Source organism: Dasypus novemcinctus, chromosome 10 (genome assembly GCF_030445035.2).
Source record: "Dasypus novemcinctus isolate mDasNov1 chromosome 10, mDasNov1.1.hap2, whole genome shotgun sequence".
Lineage (NCBI taxonomy): Eukaryota > Metazoa > Chordata > Mammalia > Cingulata > Dasypodidae > Dasypus > Dasypus novemcinctus.
Window position 1 is genome coordinate 125,812,278 of NC_080682.1, and position 23,259 is coordinate 125,835,536.

Consider the following 23,259-nt stretch of genomic DNA (forward strand, 5'->3'; position numbering starts at 1 on the left):
TGTATATGTGTTTGTATTCTTCTTACATAAAGAGTCCATTAACAATGATCTTGAAAAAGCAACAAGAAACAACACAAATTTCCCCTTACCTCTAGGCACTAGGATGATATTGAACATGAGAAAAAACAAACAAAAAAGCGCCTCTGCCTTAAAGAGTATTCCAGGGAAAAGCAATGTTTCTTGGGCATGGCCAAGATAGAAAAAGAGGAGGAAGGGAAGGCACATGGTATCCGTTTGGGAGTCGCAGGGCTTAAGCGGCCAGCGCCCAGCCTCCCCTACCCCTCCCTCCCTCTCTGGGAAGGTCACAGCACCTGCTCTGCAGCCCTCTCCCCACCTCCTCCATTGTGTGCCATTCCACACCCTGCGAGAGTCGTTGAGTCTAACCCAAAGGCCCTGCCGGACAGGAAACCCGGTAAAGCACCAGAAACAAGCAGCCCTAGATGCTTACTCAGACAGTGTGCATGTGCCTCTCTTCTCTGGCGGGAAGTGAGGGCTTACCCAGCTCCCATCTAACCCAGAGCAGGAGACAGGCTGGGATGGGCCTTCTTTTTCATTTTTAAAGATTTATTTATTTCTCTCCCCTTCCCCCTGGTTGTCTGCTCTCTGTGTCTATTCACTGTGTTCTTCTGTGACCACTTCTATCCTTATCAGTGGCACCAGGAATCTGTGTCTCTTCTGTTGTGTCATCTTCTTGTGTCAGCTCTCCATGTGTGCTTGTTGTGTCAGCTCTCCATGTGTGCGGCGCCATTCCTGGGCACTTTCTTTCACACTGGGCGGCTCTCCTTACAGGGCGCACTCCTTGAGCATGGGATACCCCTATGCGGGAGAAACCCCTGCGTGGCAGGGCACTCCTTGCACGCATCAGCACTGCGCATGGGCCAGCTCCACACGGGTCAAGGAGGTCCGGGGTTTGAACCGCGGACCTCCCATGTGGTAGGCGGACTCCCTATCTGTTGGGCCAAGTCTGCTTCCCTGGGATGGGCCTTCTTTGCCCGCTCTGACTCTTTGTGCTTTGTGCGTGAAGATCATATGCCCTTTCTGGACTCTTTATTCTGTGCAAGTAATAAAGAGATCGTTTGTTGAGAGTTTTTGTTGTGTCCTAAGCCTGTGTTCCCAGGATTCATCATTCTAACAATTCGCTATGATTCTTAAGTCATTAGTCTTACAACAGATTTTTCCCCCAAGGCTTAAAATGGGCCAGTTTTCCAAATTGGAACTCCATGGAAGTGTAGAGAAGACATTCTAACCAGTGCATCTTTGCTATGAAATTTCCCTTTTTCTTTTAACACAGCAGAATACAGCGGGCAAACCTACCATCAGCCCATTTGTCTTACAGAATGATAGAGATTTCCCCCTCTAGAATTTAATTTATGGGAATTGCTTATAAATGTATCCTGGGAACAATTTTGATTACATTCAAATAAATGATAAATAGCATGCTTAAGTCCATTTATATTTATTTCTCCTTTGTTAACCATGTTGGCAATACCTCAAAATGTAGTGCTATCTGCAAATTTCATTAGCAGGCAATTTATTCCCCCCTGGAGATGATTAATAAAGATGGAAAATAAAACCTGACCTCATGCCAAAGCTCCTGCAGCCCCCCTGCTAGCCACTTTCTTACTGCTGGACGCACGGCCATTCATCACCACCGTCCTTGCACTGGCTTGGCCAGCATACCAGGACAGTTCATACCCGAGCCAGCGTGGCACAGGTTGGAGCACTAGCTTTTCTGGGACAGTCCTCTAAATGCTTCAACTCCCGCCATAAAACACAGACCGCATTTTACTAAGCTGCTAGCTCTGTCCTGCACACAAATAATACCGGGCGTCATTTGTTTCGTGTAAGCCCACAAGGCCATATTACTGCGTCTATTGTTCTCTGGGTGCTTATATATCCTCTTTCACTATCTGGAACTTGAAAAAAAGAAGGACTGACATCACACCTATCATATCACCCCGACGGCGCTCCTTTGTTTGAAGTCCTGCACCCTGCCTGCTTTCCTTCAGTTGCCTGGCACTATTCCAGTCCTTCATGATATTTCATATGTTCTTTTAAGTAGTTTAACACATGTCGGCCCCCTTTTCCTGCCCCTAAGTGTTGTGAGATAGACTGTTCTGATCTTAATATTCTGAATTCGAGTTTAAGTGCAGCCATGAGATCAAGTGGTTTTTGTTGCTACCTCCCATCCCATGAAAATTTTTTGTTGAAGAATTTCAGTACAATTGGTAGAATCAGCTGTGCATTTGTTTGAATTGGGTATTAAGGCTTAGAATATTAGATTGACCTTTATTTTTTCAAGAGTGTTATTTCATATTGAATAACATAGACTGTATTTTAACATAGTAATTCAAGTCAATTTGAACTGCTAACCTTCAAATCTGATTTAAAAATCAGTTATATAAGAAACAATTAACTAGAAGAACTAGTTTTGATTTGGGGGGGCTTAGTTTTTATTTGTTTTGGCTATTTCAATATAAGAATAAAATTTCACTACTATATACTGCTAGGGAAAATTTTCCTGAGACTCAAACTATTCTGAATTAGAAATTTGGAAACTATGTTAATTTTATTAATATCATGTAAACTTTTAACTATTCCTCCAGAGTTATCTTATACATTTCTACAAAATGTCTGCTTTAGGGAAAACATAATTATTGGTAAATAGCTTTTGCAAATACTTGGTAATATATGTTTTTAAATTTTGGTAAAGTTTGAGAAAATGTGAATGTTGTATCTATGCAAATTAAGTGTGAAAGCTGAAATAAATTAATCATTTAAATACTATTAGAGGGGAGTTTTATATTTCTCATTAGCACTAGACAAACATCTTTTTGTACTGTTGATATATGTATTAGCAATCCCAGTATTTGTTTGAATACAACTGGATTTTTCAAGGTACTTGAGAATTTTTAAAAATCTATCCTTATACATAACAGACTAGTGGTTGGAATATTCAAAATGTATATTATATTCTTTTCTATATACATTTTTTAAATATTTCTGCTTTTCTCACAGACTGAAACTGTTATCACGATGGTGGGAGTAGGAGTGAGTTTTTCTGATTATTCATTATTCATGTCCCAACAGACACAAAATTGCAAGGGAAAACAAAAGTCATCATAGCAAGAAAAAATTTGCTAATTAACCAAATCCTTGTAGAACTTGCTTTCAGTAAATATATCCTCCTACCTGAAATAACTGCTGGTTGAGCTGATACGAAAGTCTTGTTTCTTTGTTTAATTAGGCAAGGGGCTCTCAGCTAGGTCTTACGGAGCTACAGATAACATTCCCATGGTCAGAGTTAGTCTAGGCACTAGAACAGGGAAGGAGGAGCAGAGCAAAGTCCCAGGAAATCTCGAGGCATATCTGGAGATGAAGAGTCAGGCAGAGGTTATTGTTGGTGAGCCGTAGTAGCTAAGATGGGAAAGGAAGCTTGGAATCCAAAAGTGAAGGCGTTGGAGAGCACATCAACTCAGCGGATTGTTTGTGAGAGGAAATGTGAAGCTATTAAAGGAGGTACGCAAAATTATATGAATATAGTTAAGCTACAGAATGGTTATTATATCACACACGGAGGCTGGATGGGGAAAGTAAGAGAGATTTGAGGAAAGGAAACTTGTTAAATGAATAAGGCAAAAGGCCAGTCTAGAAGCAAGTCATATATTCAACAGATATTTATTGAGCTTCTACTATGTGCCAGCCATTCTTCAAGATCAAGATACAAGAGAAAAAATGAAATGAAAAAAAAACAACAACAACAATATCCCTGACCCCAGGGAACTTATATTCCAACAGAAGGAGATAGACAATAAACAAAAAATAATAAGTAAATTATTTAGTGTTAGGGGGTGTTAAGTGATTTGGGAAAAAAAGGGAAGAGCAAAAGGGGATCAGGAGTGCAGGGTGAGGAGGAGTGGGGGAGTTACAGTTTTAAATAAGGTAGACCTTGTAGACCTCAACGAGGTGGTGACGTTAGAGGAAAATCTTCAGTTAGTGAAGGACATATCCAAGAAAAACATATTCCAGGCACAGGAGTGGCAGAGGAAAGATCCTAAGGCCGAAGTGTGTTCAAGAAAGAACCAGAGAACTAGCGCAGCTGTTGTAAGGTAAATACAGGTAAGAGAAGCAGAAAGTGGTTTAGGGATAATGGGAAGATTGTTTAGCACTTTGTAGGATACTAAAGACTTTGCCTTTTGCTCCGAGGGATATAAGGAGCTACTGCAGGGTTTGAACAAAGGAGTGACAAGATCTTACACATGCTTTGAAGAAATGATTATGACTGACATATTGAAAATAGCCTCAGAAAGGGGCACAATTAGAAGCAGGGAGAACTATTGCAACCTAGGTGACTCAGACCAAGGCGTTAGAAGTGGAGAAGGTGAAAAGTGGCAATGAGGACCTGAATTGGGATGGTATTCATAGAAATGCACAGGTCTAAACTAGATAAAGATGAATATGGCTTATTAACTGCAAATCTGAGATGAACAGGAAGGAGTATCAATCACTACTCTCTGGTTTTGACTCAGGATGACTGAGAGCATGGTGTTGTCCCTAGAAAGAGATAAGTCAGGAGGGTAGTTGATTTGAAGGAAGAACAGCTGGTTTTAATCAAATATATATGAGAAGCTCATAAACTCTAACCGAAGAACTCAAAAGAAGTGGCTTGGAAAATATACTTTTTTCTAATTAACTTTATTTTAAAGTCATTCACACAAAAAGAACAGAAAAAGGCAGCAAAACAAGTAATGGAAACATTACTCCTAAAATGTTCTTTTTCAGGCACTTTTATCTCATCTAATTCCAATTGCTTGTTGTTCTTCTAGTGTTCAGAAAGATACACAGTTGAACATGGATTGGTTAGGAAAAATTGTACTTATGCATATATATATATATAATGGGTGAAATTATGGACAGATCCATGTTTTGTGGAACCTGAAGTTTATCGATTGGGGAGGGAGGAGCTCTTTAAGAAAAATAAAACTAAATTACAAATACAAATACAAAATTAGATTTTTAGGTTTTGAAACTTGGAAGGGAAGTGGCCCATGAAAATGAGAGGTCCAGAAGCTTGAACTTGACAATGAATCCATCTCTGGGTGATACCACAGAAAGGCTGAAATCCACAGAGGCGTGACTGAGTACTAAACATCAGTTTGGGGGACAATAGGGGAGGGCACTCTTAAAATGTAGGGAAGGTGAGAACCAGATAAATAGCACCCTTGAAGTCAACATTGTCCATTTCAGAAAACAGAGGTGACTGGGATGGCCAAATATTTATGAATTTCTATATGAAAGGCACCGTACTAGATGCTGGGAGCCTGTGCCTTAGGATATGGCGATTGAGCATTTATTTCAGCAAGCTCTGGTGGAAGCCAGATTACAAGGCACTACAAGTGATCCAAATGCCAAAAAGATAAAGGGCACTCATTGGAGACATGTATCCAAATATTTATCTCATTTTCTTGTATCTCATAAGTACTGATCAATTCACCAAACTGAATACTGCCTTAATGATGCGTATAAAAATATACTAATCCTGCAAGTACATTAAATGTCCTACCAATGGGAGGCCTTTAGCATAACTGAGACCAAGAACTCTAATTCCCTCAGAAACATTTAGGCTTAAATGAATCTGTCTTTGTATAATTCATGACTTTATTCGTAGTTAGCCTCCTTTTTTAATTCAGCATGTTTCCTACTCATTCAGAGCTTAAGAAAAAAAATGAAAATCATCCATTGCTTCTTATTTACACAATTATCTAACTTTCCTTAAAAGTAATTTTATTAATTCTGTAAATTCTCCAACTATCTAAATTTTTTGCCTTAGAAAAACCAAATATTCCAAAACTATACTATCTTTTATTTCATTCTTTCTTGGATTTTAGTGACTTGATAACTGAGAAATATTTTTCTGCTGTTGTTAAGATAGGGCAATTCAACTGCTGTTTTTCCACACACACATCCCAAGTCCTTGAGAACTGTTTTGTCTTACCTTCATTCCTGTAGGGAGAAAAAAAGTCCAAGACTTATTAAATGAGAAAACTTTTTAATAATTATTTTTTATTAAAGAGCTTACAAAATGATCACAAATAATGTGCAGAATTCGCATATATCACACCTCCACCAACACCTTACATTGTTGTGGAACATTTGTTACAGATTTTGGAAAAACGTGATCAGACTGTTACCACTAACTATGGTCCAGAGCATGAAAGAAAACTTCTCTTTAAAGGGTATTTCACTTTCCACAATACCTTATAAAGGGCTATATAAATTAACTTCTGTTTTTCAACTTTCCTCCCAAAACTCAGAGAATAAATTAACCTACTAATCTTAAGAAATCATTGCCAGAGTGTGCAAAGACTCCTCTAGATAGTAATATTTTGGAAAGTAATGTACCTTATTTTCCTGAGAGTGGAACTGTGTCAGATTATGCTTGTGATGTGACCAACAGCACCTTCCTATCTTTAGGCAGAGAAATGTAGGAAGGAAGGCTGTGATTGTGGAAAGAAAACTGCCACTGGGCATTCTGAGTTTGAATCCAGGGCCCTCCATTTACTAGCAGGGCACCTCAGACATGCCTGTCAGAATCGTACTTTTCCAATATGTGAAATAAGAATAGCTGTGCCTACATCAGAAGGATATTAGCTCATTTATGTCCAACATTGGCACATGTGTAGATCATTATTAGAATTTTGAAACCAGTAGGATTAAGTCCTGAAGGAAAAATCAGAATAATTTTTAAAATCTCAAAAATTCAGACAAAAGTACTATGAGCTATTTTGTACCTTTTCTCCCATTTTTTTTTCTCCAGGGCTGATTTGCTACTAAGGTGTCTTCCAGACACAGTAGAAAGCTATAGATACCTTTACTGTATGGGAAAGAATTGTCTTGACTACCTTCTGGCATATCTATTCTGCTCCATGTTCTCCCCATTCAGAGGTACTACTTTCTACAAGAGCCAAGTAACCTTCCTTCCCAACCACAAATGAAAACTTAATATTTGGGAACAATTATTCACACAAAAGTGTAAATAACCCATATCTTCAAGTGATATCTTTTAACATGTATTAAAGGCCTAAACTAAATAATGAAATTCAACACACAGAATTTCAAAAAGTATTAACCCTTAAGGGAAACTCCTAAGTGAATACCTATTCCACTTTCAGGAGGTTGGTAAGCCTGCTTCCTTTTGTTTCTTAAATATTTTTTCTTGTTCTGTGAGAAGTTAAAGGACTAATGCATAGTCATTAATTATCTGCCCATATGTTTACTCATACAAATATATTTATATATTTATTCATACAAGCTACTGTTCTTGTCTTTGTGAATATAGCAGCAACCAAGAAAAAGTTACAGCCTTTTTGGTTTTAAATTATTAACAGGGACAGAGAGGATACAAGTAAACATATGTGATAATGAGTAGCTTGACATGTTTTATTTAGCCTTCCCAATATCCTTGAAGGACATTGTTTTCCCTGCTATCAGATGAAAAAGTGAGGCTTGGTTAAATGATTTAACTGCAGGTATTAGCTGCAGGACTCTACATTTGGACAGGTATGATTCCAAAGATTGCAATCTTTCAGTCAAACCACCTCAGCCAAACTGTCCCACGTGGCTGCTCGTGACTACCTCTTCATTCTCCAGGGTCTTCAACCCCTCTCTCGAGGCTCCTTCTCATCTGTGCTTTCCATGCTCGATTAAGTCTCTCATTTATAACAAAGATGTTTCCTTGACCCTGTGTCACCTCTAATCATGACTCCACCTCTCCTCTCTTTTTCACAGCCCATTTTATTGAAAGAGTTATTTATTCTCACAGTCTCTACTTCCTCATCTCCCATTCACGCATGAACTTACTAGTGTCTGGTTTTCATACCCCTCAGTCAAATGAAACAGTGCTTTATTAGTAAATTCAATGATCACTTGTCAGTCCTTAATTATATGCCAGAAACAAAAAACAAATCCTCTTATCTGATTGAATTACGTAATTATAATTACAATGTAACTGGCATAAAAGGCTTTGGAATAAACACAATCAACTCTTGGTAGACATGCAAATCAGCATTCAACATGCTGTAGTTACCAGTCAATATTTTACCCCAGATCATCAGCATCCAATAGCAGGATGAGTTGGTTTAGAATATCTTACGCATAGGTATTCCTATTTCCTCTCACCCAGTTTTCCAGAAATCTTCATTCAGACTGCTTGGCTCCCTGATTTGGGTATAAGGAATTCACTGCAGTCCAAAAAGGATAAAGTTATTTTTCTAAGTCATCAAGAGACGCAGGTGAAAGTTCTTTAGAGGAAAGAAAGATGGATTGGGGCAAATAAATAGGTCAAGAGGAATTTTAGGAAGTTTATGTATGTGATACACTCTATACATTTCCCTCCTCAGTGGCCACAAGATGTGTTTTGTCAAGATCCCAACAGTTATCAAGACTTTTTAGAAGAGCATTCAGTTCCTTTTGTTGTGATTTTAACATACTAAGTTGCAGATTTAATTAGGATATAGTTAGTTTATCAGCTAAATTTGACTTTATTGACAATAAACTGACATAACCATGCCATCTTTTCTTTTACCTTCAAGTGTTAGTAATGCTGTTTGTTTCCTCAGTCCAGACGACTCTCCTTCCTCTTGCTCGTAGACTGGTTAACCCCCACTTTTCCCTTGGGCTCTAACTTAATCTTTGAAAACCCACTCCTCACCCCAGCCCCATTCCATACATGCTCTCACACACATGTAGAAATGACAAATCTGGGCTAGCTAGCTTCCTATGTGCTCTCATAGTATCTGGTACCCCACCCCACCATCAGAGCATTTATCATCCTGAACTGCAGTTATCTAGAAATTTCTCTATAACATCTTAATCTCATCTTTTCTCAGAAAAAATTCTAAGATCTTCAAGGATAGGGATTATCTATCTCTCTTTACCATTTATCACTAGAACTAAATATGGCACCTCTTACACAGTAAATGTTCAGTAAATATTTCTTGAATGAACCAATGATGAATGAATAACTACCCTGCATTTCCTTGCCAACTTCAGGAAGCTTGATCTGGAGTAGTGTTGAAAACTGGAGGGGGTCACATGAATCAACATAGCCCAAGAATGTTTTCTCAGTACAATATTTTGAGCATCCTTCTTTTCCACTGCCATCCCTACCCTTTAAAGTATGATTAATTTCCTGGGAGTCAGTGGGAATAAAACGTTTATAAATATTGTTCAAATTATCTGTCTAATCCTCCTCCTCACTGAAAATCTCTGCTCTAGAAGGAGAATGGGAATGTATGGTAGTCCCAAAGAGTGCACAAATGAACTTTCAGGTATAAATGAACTTTGGTAGCTACTCCCCTTACCACGAGGGAATGCAAGTGGATCTCAAAAATAAAATCCTGTTTTACTAGATGTGTCTCTTTTTGCAAATGGGTTTCATTACTTCAGGTTGCATTGACAGCTATACCCATTGGTTTAATTTTCTCAGGGTTTTTGCTTTACTTAACATTTTTACCGTCTACAGGGTTCCTGTCAAAAATGTTCATGCTACGATTATGATGTGCATTTTCATGGTGGCTGAATGTTATTTTTTTACATTAGAGAAGCTAATTAAATATCCTGCTTCTCTGAATCCTGAGTAACTAATGAAGCATACAGGAATTAGCAGCTGGAAGCATACTGATTTTTTCCTCTTTTCTCACTCATTGTCCACAGTAAGTGCTTAAAGTAAGGAAGAGCTATTCATTATTTTCTCTACTTTAGAGCTTAATTATAGCAAATGTGAGAGAAAAAGGAAAACACAGTGGTCCCATTTTGAGTTTTATTTCATTTCATTTTTATTTTTCAAAGTCTTAGTTCTATAATGTTCAGCATTATCACAAGTGAGAAACATTGAATTCGGTAGATAGCTGAGTATTATCACCAGAATGTGCTGAGCGGAGAGTGGGTATAGTTCAGTGGTTGAGTGCCTGCTTCTCATATACAAGGCCCAAGGTTCAATCCCCAGTACCTCCTTAAAGAAATGTTCTGAGTTAATAGAATGTGTTCTATGGGAAGCTGAAAGAATGAGAAAATTTTTCCTTCTATTGCCATGGATTTGCAGTAAGAAATTAAAACTTTATGTATCTAGGTTGTCAATTCTCAAAATTATCTGAACATGTTAGAAATAGAGGCCAAGTCAAGCCAGAAAGCAAAAGAACTATCCTAAAAGAGGTATTTATGGATCTTTCCACCCTAGGGAACCCTGAATTCCCAGTGCATTCAATAGATTTCAGTGTGATGCGTATATCCATCCTTACCTCTGTGTCTGCACAAATCCAGCTTATTCCAAGCTTCACTTCCTGTCAAGATCCCATACCAGGGAACCTAACCACTCACTTTTTAATTCAATCAATTTCTCCCAATTCCTTTCTAAAGAATCCCTCTTGCTCTGTTAAGGCAGCTATAGAGCTAGTTCCACAGAGAGTTTACCCACGAATATTTTCATTAGAAATTTTACACAAGTGTAATTTCTAAGGGAAACTATAAGCAAGAAAATTTTCTGCTGTTCTCTGAAAATCAATCTTAGTCTAAGACTTACTTTTCCTTTTAATCATATCAGTGTTCAAAAGTGGTCTAGCTCTGATCAATTTTAAGTGTTACAGGGTAATCCACAGGAAAGAACATTGAGGTATGCAATCTTTCTTTCATCCATATCAGTTTCTCAATATCCCTTCTTATATACGAGTGCAACAATATAGAGAAAAAACGTTGCGTTGAAGAGCATAGTGACCCTAGGAGTCCAATAAGACTGGGAACATATTCTAATTGACAGAAGATGCCTAATGTTTATATTAATATTAACCTCTTAGAATAAACCTCAACTCTGCAAATGTCACTGCTTTCTAAGGCTCACGGAAATTCAACACCAAAAGTAAATTCTCTTTAGAAATAAAGGGAATTATAAATTAACTCTGATTGAAGAACCATTTTCCCTGCCTTGAAAATTGCTGAAGCTCCTCCCCTCAAGGAACTACCATCAGCTTCCTGTTCTTCACTCGATGTGATATTAATTATATACCTGTCAGCCTACCTACTTTATTTAGAAGGCAAGTTGCACATTTCCCCCACAACCCACCACTTAGTTCTCTTCCAATTTTTAAATAGTGCTGACTGGTACTTTTTAATTAAGATTTGACAGTTGAAATTTGCATTCCAAAAGCTCATTGAATTCTATGAAATTAGATTTTGTTCTACACAGATACACACACACACAGACAGTGCAGCCATTCCTGGCAACTTCGTTGTATGTAACAAATATGCTGTCCTGTCCCTTTGATAGGGTAAGTTCTGCAGAATATAGACATTTTGGTCTTAAAACCATTGTAAATTGGCATTTTGCAATTTGATGTACTCTTACTTTACTGTAATTTGGCATGGTAGGGAATTTGTATAACTGTTAAAACATGTGTCATTATCCTATTCATTCTTAATTTATGTTAGCTGTAAATAAAGGAATTTATTGTGGATTAGTTGACTTTAATGTCATAACTGTGGCTAATGCTGAGATTTTGATATGTATTAAGTGATAGAGATGACATAACTAGACAGCTAAGTTTTTGGTCCGTAGAAGAAAGAAACCTAAACTCATGCAAAATGTTAATACCAGCTTTTAATATTTGTAATACCATATTTTAAATAATATTCATCCATACAAAAGATTTTATAAACATAAATCAGCTTATTTTCTGATATATTTTGTACTTATGAACCTTTTCTTATGCAATTGGAGCTTAGCTTAGGATTTTATACTACCTAACAGTTACCTTCTGAAAACCTCCTTGTTGCTCAAATGTGGCCTCTCTGTAAGCCAAACTAGCATAAAACAAACTACCTTCCCCCTGTCATGGGACATGACCCCCCGGGGATGAGCCTTCCTGGTACCATATTATCAAGTATCATGCAATGCAACTGGAAAAAAACTTGAACAAAAGGGGAAAATTGTATGGCTTTTGTATGGCTAAGAGATTTCAAAGTGAGTCAGGAGGTCATTCAAGAGGTTACACTTGTGCAAGTGTCAGCAGGATCTCATTAACTACCAGAGTAAGCAGTATCTCAAATACCAGGGCTTCTGAGGGCGCTAGAGATATCCAGAAACTATAAGCAGGGCAGATAGCTCAGGAATTTGGCACCCTGTTAGTGGGCCTTACTTTGGAATTATGCTCCCCAGTGTAACAGAGTTAGACCCATTTCTAGGTTCTATACACACGACCCTTCTGACCTTTTTATTTGAACCCATAATTAGCACTCTATTTAATAAATATATGCCCCAGAGACTTAAATTTTTGGTCTGTTCATGTGCCAATTGATCCCTGAATCTCAGCAGAGTTGCAACACCTACTCTCCAGCTCATTGGACTCACCCAGGACAACTAACAAGGAGATGATGATGGACAATCCCCATCCCAAGGAACAGAGAGTGTCTGTAAGCAAGATAGCTCCATCAATCTGCTTCATGGTATCTAAGACCCCTCTCAATTAGAAGCAGAGTGGACATCACCATCCCCAAATCCTCAAGATTGGGGAATGAAAAATGGAAAAAAGTAGACTTACTCTTATTCTACTATAGACTTATTATTCTAACAATGGAAGAACTCTTATCATTGATGTAAAGGCAGTGGCCACTAGAGGTTCTGAGGGATGGGAGAGGGAAGAATAGGTGTAACATGAGGGCATTTTAGGGACATTGGATTTGTCTTGTATGACATCGTAGATGGAATTATATATTTTGTCATAACTTGTAAAATTGTGTGGGACAAAGTGTAAACTATAATGTCAACCGTAGTGCATGTTTAGTAGCAATGCTTCCATATGGGTTCATCAGTTGTAGCAAATGTACCATACTAATGAAGGATGTGGTTAATGTGGGAAAGTGTGGGAGGGGGAGAGAGTGGGGCATATGGGAACCCCTTATATCTTATATGTAACATTTATAAAATCTAAAGCTTTTTTAAAAATTAAAATTAATTATAGAAAAAGCACACAAGGGTAAAAAGCATATAAACTAAATATCAACTAACAAATATATTCCCAATTATGATATGAATCTTTCAAAAGCTTATAGGATTTTAAAATATTTTCCAATTTATATATCAAAATCATATCATGTTACATATCAGACATATTACTGTTAAAAATAACAGAATTAAACGTATTTTGAGAGCACATTTGGATTACTTAAGTATGTAATTCTACCTATTAATTTTATGGAATGTGTATAAAAAAGAAGCTAAATAATTTTTTAAAACAACTGATTTGCAAAATAACTGTAGATTGTATTTATCTCAAATCATAGAAATTTCCCTTGAACCCTGTCTACCAGATGCCAGTAATAGTACAAAGGTGAGGATTGGAGAGTGGAGGAAAATTTATTCCATAAGAATCTCCATCAACTCTACTTAAGTCACACCAAGTAAAATTATACAAGATAGGTAAAAGTAATGTTCCTTCTAGGCAAACTTAGAATCAAGACAAGTTTCATAGCTGCCCATACCAGGATCATCAAACCTAAGCACTTTCTATATTGAAATTCTTTTTTTTTTTTAAAGATTTATTTATTTATCTCCCCTTCCTCCCCCACCCCACTTGTCTGTTCTCTGTGTCTATTTGCTGCATGTTCTTTGTCCACAGCACTTTGTCAGCAGCACGGGAATCTGTGTCTCTTTTTGTTGCGTCATCTTGTTGTGTCAGCTCTCCGTGTGGGTGGCACCATTCCTGGGCAGGCTGCACTTTCTTTCACACTGGGCGGCTCTCCTTACGGGGTGCATTCTTTGCACGTGGGGCTCCCCTACGCAGGGGACACCCCTGCGTGGCACGGCTCTCCTTGAGAGCATCAGCACTGTGCGTGGGCCAGTTCCACATGGGTCAAGGAAGCCCGGGGTTTGAACCGTGGACCTCCCATGTGGTAGGTGGACGCCCTAACCACTGGACCAAGTCCACCACCTATATTGAAATTCTTAAGATTCTACTGAATAAATAAAATTACATATATGTATGTATTACACATATGCATATATATATTTATGTTGAAGTAAACTAAATGCAATATGAATAGAAAGCATACAGAATAAAAGTAGAAATAGAGCCCAATACAAAATAAACCCATGAAAATCTGCATTTTAAAGGTGGCACTTCAATATTAAATAATATGAGGACAACTCAATAGCCACTTAAAGAAAGAGAAAACCTAGATAATAATTTGGAAAATGATAAAATTTGGATCTATACCTCACAATTCATAGAGTAATACACTTGAAATGTATCAGAAATCTACAATAAAGGAAAACTGACTCCAAATGAAGATGCAATGAAAGAAAGATTCATATATAGGACTATAAAAAAATAAAAATTCCTTGCATAGCAAAAAGGCTATAAGGAAAATCAACAGACAAATGAAAAATGTAAAACTGAGAGAAATACATTTGCATTTGATATCACAGGTAAAGGGCTAACATCCTTAACCTAAAATGTACTCTTCAAAAGAGGGAGAAAAATACCATAAATTTGATAGAAAAAGGGTCAAGAGACATAAAGAGTAAATAAGCCTTATTTGAATATCTTATATAAAAATATACTTTGCTTTAAATCATAAGATAAACACAAATTAAAACTATATCAACAGATGTCCACTTCCAAATAAGAAGTAAGCCCACTACAGTCTATTTCTTCCATTGATTACCATAAAAACTCTTTAAAAAAATGCAAATAAGAACTATTTTGGGCTTTTAAAAAGTAAGTAAAAGTCTGTCAGTTGTGAAGGGGCGTTGAGGCACTTGGTAAGAATAAGTTTCCCTCGGATTTTTCACTTGTCTCTTGCAGCTTGGGTATGATGGAAAACCAGTCACAGGGTTCCATGGCAGCAGCACAAGGAAAGGGGCCAAAATATCTGATAGAAAGCCCATCTATCTGGCAAGAAAGATTTTTGAAGTGTCTCTGAAGAGATCTCAATATGTTGTAGGGAAGGGGGAATAGGAGAGACCCAAAGAAGAGAGAGCTGGAGAAGGGCATTCTCTAATTCTGAGTACGACCCACACAATTCCACTGAGCTACTCCGTGTAGGGCACACCCAGAGCAGAAATGAACTACTATGTAAACCGCCTCTCAATACACAGATTAACTTGTGATGGGCACAGGCACAGGACAAACTCAAGGCAGCAGAGCAAAGGCTTTGAAAACAGCCTTGAGCCACCACTCACAGAAGGCAGGACAGAGCTTATGTTCTGGACATAACTGTGGTGATTGCCAGCCAAAGCGAAGCACTAATAGTCTCCAAAATATTATAAAAGGATCTAGAGTCTATGCAACATAATCAAAATAACCAAAATGCAACAACAAAATTTTGACAAAAAATGAACCACAAAACTTTGACCAGTTCTCGAGGTGAAAGATAATAGATGGTGTGACGGTTAAGTTCATGTGTCAACTTTTCCAGATTTTAGTGTCCAGTTGTTCGGTCAAGCAAGCACTGGCCTGACTGTTACTGTGAAAATATTTTGTGGACTTAAATCATCAGTAAGTTGATTGAATCTATGTACACTTATAATCAACTGAGGAGTTTGCCTTCAACAATAAGAGAAGTCTCATCCAACCAGTGGAAGGCTTTAAAAGAAGTGATGATTTCAGGAGTAAGAGATAACTTCCATCTCTGCTTCAGCCAGCAAGGTTCTCCTGGGGAATTCATCAAAAACCTTGATTGAAGTTCCCAGCTTGCAGCCCACCTAATAGAATTTGGACGTATGCCTCCCCACAGTCATGTGAGGAAACTCTCATAAAAATCTCATAATATTTACAGATATCTCTTCATCAGTTCTGTTTCCCTAGAACAGGAGTTCTTTACCTTTTTTGTTCCACAGACCACTTGGCCAATCAGGTGAAACCCACAGACTCCTTACTAAATTCACACTGTACTGTATATTATTAATTTATATATACATATATATATATATCCCACCCACACCAACATGTCCTCACAAGAATAATGTGTGTTTGAATTTAAATTCAAGCTCATTGACCCCTTGTTAAGAACCCCTGCTCTAGAGAAACCTGACTAAATCAGATGCCAACCCTGATATACAGAAATGGAGAAATATCAGACAAAATTTTAAGCAGCTATTAAAACTGTGTGTCATGAAGTAATGGTAAACACACTTGAAAAAATTAGGAAATAGAAGTTATCAATAGAAACAGAAATGATTTCACAAAGGACCAAATGTACGATCTTACACTTGAAAGTACAAATTCTGTCTGAGGCACTGTTTACTGTGACTGTCAATGAGCTCCTTCTGAGATGTACATAAACGTAACCTCTGGAATGACCTCCCAACTCAATTTGAAATCTCTTAGCCATACAAAGTCATTTGTATTTAATATTTCCCCTTTTGGTCAAGGTCTTTTTCCAGATGCATTGCGAGTTGGCGCTTGATAATAATCCCTCAGTGCCAAGGAGGCTCACCCCCAGGAGTCATTTCTCATGCTAGGGGGAAGTTAGTGTATTTATATACTGAGTTTGGCTTCTAAAGAGGCCACATTTGAGCAAAAAGAGGCCTTCGGGAGGTAACTCTTAGACATTATATACTACTAGGCTAAGTTTCAATTTCATAAGAAAGGCTCATAAGTGTAATCATCAATACTGAGGGCCTGGAGTGATGGTCTGTCTTGCTTCACTAGGCACTGCCCTTGTACTAGGGGGATTCTTGCCATTCTATTTGGAGTGTAGAAAGAATCCCCTGTGATGGGAATTCAATATTCTTTTGGTTATTTGTAGGTCTCCACCCACCCAAACAATGCCCCATGAACACTTGAACATATTCATATGCCTTAGAAGCATGCCCGAGATGCACAACCTCCACACACCACCCCTTCATTGACACCCCACACCAGTGACCCTCCCCTGCTACATTGTGACCCTTCTGTGATCCAAAACCTCTCCAAAAACAAAGCCCCACAAAAGACAAATAAATTTAATAAGAAAATGAAACAATAGTTTTAAAAATAAAGTATGAAAATAAAATTATGAAATAGTGTAAAAATTTTTTAGACATTCTGTCTTTCATCACTGTAGAATCTGTTGTCTTGTATGTGCAGTGAGAGTTTCCTCTGTATATTCTCCCAGTGTCTTTTTTTTCATTAACAGTACCTCAAACAGTGGGGCTCTTGAGGGCTTTAGAGACATCCAGATATTACAAGCAGGATAGACAAGCTCAGGAATTTGGCATCCTGTCAGTGGGCCTTACTTGAAAATTTATGCTCCCCAGCGTAACAGAGTTAGACTCATTTATAGTTTCCTTACACATAGCTCTTTTGCCCTTTTTATTTGAACCTATAGTTAGCACTGTACATGTTAAATATATGTCCCAGAGACTTAAACCCTTGGTCTGTTCATGTACTAGCTGAGCCCTGAATTTCATCAGGATTGCAAAAAACTCTCTCTATTTCATTGGACTCGCCCAAGACAACTAACAGGGAAATGATGATGGAAGAAACAGAAAATGTCTGCAACTGCAAGCAAGATAGTTCCCTCCATCTGCCCAATGGGATCTAAGCCCCTCTCAATTAGAAACAGACAAGGCATCACCATCCCCAAATCCTCAAGATTGGGGAATGAACAATGGACTAAAGTAGAATTACTATTCTATTATAGACGTACAAATTTTGTCATAATCTACAGAATTGTGTGGGACAGGGTGTAAACTATAATGTCGACTATGACCCATGGTTAGTAGCAATGCTTCATTATGTGTTCATCAGTTACAGCAGATGGACCACACTAATGAAAGATGTTGTTAATGTGCGAAAGTGTGGGAGGGGAGTATGTGGGGCATATGGGAATCTCCAATATTTTTTATGTAGCCTTTAGGTAATCTAAAGCTTCTTTAAAAATAAAAAAAAAATAATTAAAAAATACGTTTCTGTTGATTTTTTTAAAAAGGAAAAATAGTACAAGTTCTGAAGATTAAAAAAAACGTGGAAAATGTTTGAGAACAGAATGGGAATGACAGAAGAAAAATTCTGTGAACTTGAAGGTAGGTCAATAAAAACAATCTAATCTGAAGAATAGAGAGAAGATGATTGAAAAATAAATAAGCTAAGGAACTTTGATATTGTATCACTAATGTCCAAAAGTGAGAGGAGAAAGAAATTGCTGCAGAAAAATACTTGAATAAATAATTGTTGAAAAATTCCCAAACTTGGTGAAAGACCTAAATTTAAATACTCAAGAAATACAACACATACAAAACAGGATAAAAATCAAAGAAATTTTGCTCAAACATGTCAAATTCAGACTGCTGTAATAAATAAATAAATACATAAAATCTTGAGAGCACCCCAAAAAAAGTGACATTGCTTGTAGGGAAAATAATTTGAATACTATGGATTTCCCACCAGAAAACATAGAGGTTCAAAGACAGTGGGAAATAACATCTTTACGATACTGAAAGAAAGTAATTGCTAACCCAGAATAATATACCCAGAGAAAATATCCTTGTTAATGAAGTCAAATTAATGTTCTTTCATCTGAGGATGTCTTTAAGAGAATTTATTACCAGCAGACCTCTCTAAAAGAAATGTTAAAGGACATTTTTCAGGCTGGGAAATTATACAAGAGAGAAACTTGGAATATCAAGAATGAAAGAAGAGGGATAGAAATGCTAAATAATTTAAATTATATAAAAGTCTGTTTTCTCTTAATTTCTTTAAAATATGAATGACTGCAGAAATTAAAAATAGCATTTTATAGTAAGATTTTCAAGGAATATATATGTAGTATATGTGATAACTATAACATGGGGAGCGTGAAAGAGATACACAGGATTGTAGGACATATACATTTTATTGATAAAGTGGATAAAAGTTAAACCAAGACTGTTGACATGTAAATATATATATATTTCAATCAATAAACAATGGCAAAATATGTAGAGATATAGTCAAAGGCAACAGATAAATTGAAAAGAAATAACAAAAATATTTCATAATTATAAAGAAAAGGGAAAAAGAGAAATATGAAATAGAGGATTCCACCAAAAGATTTAAAAATCATATGGATAGTTAAATGTAAATGGTCTATACACAAAAATTGAAATAGAGATTATCAGACTTGGATTAAAACATTATATATATACCTACTTTAAATAGATAAAAATGTAAAAATAACATGATGAAAAAGATACATCATGCAAACAATAATGAAAAGAAAGCTAAGGTGGCTAAATTAATATCAAAGACAATTTTAGAACAAGGAATATTACCAGGAATAAAGAAGGAAACTGCATAACAAAGAAAGATTCAATTAACCAAGATGATATAACATTCCTAGTTCTTAAATTTGCCACACACAGGAGCATTAAAATATTCACAGCAAATCTGAAAGAACAAAGACAAATCACAAATCCACAATCATAGTTGGAGACCCAAAATCCTTCCTCAATAATATATAAAATAAATAAGCAGAATATCAACAAGGAGGAAAAGATATGAAAGAAGCACTATCACCCAATTTGAATTAATTGATAATTTTAGAAAAATCCACCAAATGGAATATACTTTTTTTCAAAGCAAAAGGACTTAGATCACCCAAAACAACTTTAAAAATAAAGAATATATTGAGAGGAATTATACTACCTTATTTCAAGATTTAATACACAATATTATACAATACATGATATATATATATAATATATATACTTATAGATATACAGTAATTAGATAATGTGCTGTTTGCAGAGGACAGGCATACATTTAAATGACACAGACTAGAGAGTCCACAAATATATGGTTAATCATTTTTTAACAAAGTTGTGGGGAGCCACCCGCTGTGAAATCTATTTACAGCCTCCAACAACATGGGCGGATTTCACAACTACCTCAGCCCTGCCCCTCCATTTCCTTCTTCTTCCTCCTTGTTTCTTTGTTCTCCCCTTCCCGCCACAACTCTGGTAACCACAGCAGCACGCATGTGCAAGGCGCGAAACTCTGCAGACCTGGCACAAACTTTGAGCCAATCCCCTCCTTGGACATCTGCCACCAGCAAGACCAGCCCACCACCTGTGGACACATTCCCTCCCCTCAGTATAAATCCCCTTGTTCTACCCCCAATAAACGAGGCTTGATCAGAATCCTGTCTTGCCTCCATTCTTCTTGTACCCCTGCCCCCACTTCTTCCCACAGGTCCATGGAATCCGCCCCCGCGGGTTCGGACACAAAGTTACAAAGGCAATTAAATTGAGAACAAATTTGTGCTGGAACAATTTAATATTCATACACAAAAAACAAACATAAATAACAAACAAAAAACCCATAATTTTCATCTCATTCAAAAATTAACTCCAAATTGTTGATAGACCTAAATGTAAAACTTAAAAATCTCAAAGGTCTGGAATAAATCATAAGATAAAATCTTTGAGACCTTGTCTTAGGCAAATATTTCTTGGGCTTGACATGAAATCACAATGCATACAAGGAAGGAAATTTATATATTGAATTTCATAAAAATTAAGAACTACTCTGTGAAAAGATAATTAACAAAATGAAGAGAAGCCACAGAATCTGAGAAAATATTAGGAGTACACATATCTGACAAAGGACTTTAACCCAGAAAATATGAAAAGCATTTAAAACTCAATGAGAAAACAAAAACTACATTTGAAAATAAGAAAAAGATTTGAACAGACACTTTATCAGAGAAGACATATGTGTGACAAATAAGTTCAACATCATTAGTCATTAAGGAAAAGCAAATTACATTTATAAGGAAATGCCACTACACACCTGTTAAAATGAATATATATATATTTAAAAATTAATAGGAAGTGCTGGAGAAAAATCTCCCATACATTGCTGGTGTGCCTGCAAAGTTATAACCACTTTGGAAAACAATTTGGCACTTCTTCATCATGTTAAATTTACGCATATCATATAATCCCACAACCCATCAATCATTTTCCTAGGTTTCACCTAAGAAACATAACCTGTACACATGTTTACCATAGCTTTACTCAAAATTACCAAAAGCTGGATACAAAATACCATAAGCCTGAAATAGTATTTTTCAAAAAAAAGATTCTTAACGTCCATTAAATATATGAAAGTATTCTTCCTGTATGAGATGCCAAACTTTTTAAGAAATGTCATATTTAGAATACAAATACTTCTCAGTGTGTATTTTTCTATGGGTCTATTTCTTGGAGAAATTTTCTTCTCCATAGCCATGATAGTTACATATTTGATATGTAGGTGGTTTCTTGACTTTCATTACCTGTTTAGTACTTATTAACTGCACGTATAACTAAGTTTTTTAGAATGATATTTTGCAGTATCATAGATTCCAATGGTGGTATTTTACTAGTGAAAACAGGATTAAGGTATTTTAAGTATCTTTTTATGTATAAGGCAATGTAATTTGGGGGGACTTTAAAAGTAAGAATATTGTTCTCTTTTCCTTTACTTCTCCATACAATTACAATCTCTTCTTTACAATGTTTTTGTACATTGATTCCAAGTGCCAAAGAGACACATGCAAAATCAACAATTCAGACAGCCACACTGGGGGACAATATGCTGATTATAAACAACACGGTGATTATAAACTGCATAGAAATTATATTGACTACAGTCCATCATCAATGCACTCAGACTCACTAAATGTGTTTTCATTATTGTATTCTTAAAAAGAAAAATGGTCCGTTATTCCTTTCTCAAACCGCATTGAATTTGCTTTATTTCAGAATATTTTGCACAAAATATGAAATTGCCATTTTTTGCCCAGTAGAGAATCAACTATCTTTCTAAAAGTCCTCTCTCTTTTAAAAATATAATGATTCTATATCAACAAACACTTAAAAAACCCAGCCGAAAACTTATCTTTGCCAGGTCCAAGTCTGTACTTGGGGGCAAGAATATGCCTGACCTCTAGCTGCGTCTTGTGATAAACTGAGGACTCTGTGTACCATAATGTTATCGTGAGCACAATTCTGTTTTCAGACTTTCTAAATCTGGTGATTATTTTTAAAGCATCAGGAAGGTGGAAACTCGAAACCTTTGAAACAGTCCTTTTAGGGGTAAGTCCTCTACACCTTTAGTGCCCATAGTACTCCCACCTGCGGCTCTGGGCTCACTGGAAATAGAATCATAGTCCTACCAAGGCCTCCAAGACCGGGAGGCTCAGGCTGGGGAGCTGGCCTCCCAGGCAGAGCTCCGAGCTCCTCACTGACTCTTCTGACCCTTTCGCTGCAGAGCTCCAGGCATGTCTGCCTCACTTCCCCTCCTGGAAGCACAGAGCCTCAGCCTGATCCCCGTGGCATCTTTTAGAGCTCCACCGCTGGTTTGCACTCCATTGTGTGAGAAGCAGGGTCATTAAGACCCATAATGGGCAACAACACCGGGGTCCCAGCAGCCCACGGAACAGCAGAGCAGGCCTTGCTAAGGTGTGGCTGATGGAACCCACCGCTCAAGGGCTTGCTGATGGCCAACATCTTCCTAGAGAAAGAAGCGATTCAAGAGCGTGGCATGAGGGCAGGGTAGGCTGTTGAACGCTGCGCAGGACAGGGCAAGAGACGCCTTCCAGGGGTTGTGGCATCGCACTGTCCCCAGGAGAGCTTCTAATAGAAGTGGGTGCGTGCAGGGGGAGCCTGAAATAGGATGAAATAACTAGAGGGTTTTGCACTCTTTGGACACCAAATCCCTGCCTGGCCCTATTCTTGGTCTTCAAGTGCCTTGTCTCATCACGACGTTAAGAGGTTGGTATCATTAGGCACCTTGTAGAAGGATGACTGACTGTGGGAGAATTCTTTCCCCAGTTCTCACCCCATTAAGTGGCAGAGCCGAAGCAAATCGCCATGCCCTGTTATCTCGTGGGTGACAGCTGCCGACCAGGGTGATGGAGGCTCTTCACGCGGCCCTGAAGGAGACCTACGTGCAGCTCATGGGATGGTACTCATTCAAGGAGCAGAGCAGCGAAAAGCTTTTAACAGAACCTCAGCCCGTAACGACAGGAGTTAGATTTTTGAGAGCTTACTGTGTGCTAGATACTGCTGAGCATCCTACACACACCACCTCTCCTAAGCCTCACAACCTACTGTTTCTCTGTGGCCACGTACGGCCAACACAGGAGCCACAGGATGTGCCACCCGGCCCTCCCTTTCTGTGAAGCCTTGCTGCCCCGCTGCAGGACTGAGTGAGCAGTGGCCCCCAGCCGTCAGCTGCAGACAGCCGCCTCACCCGAGAG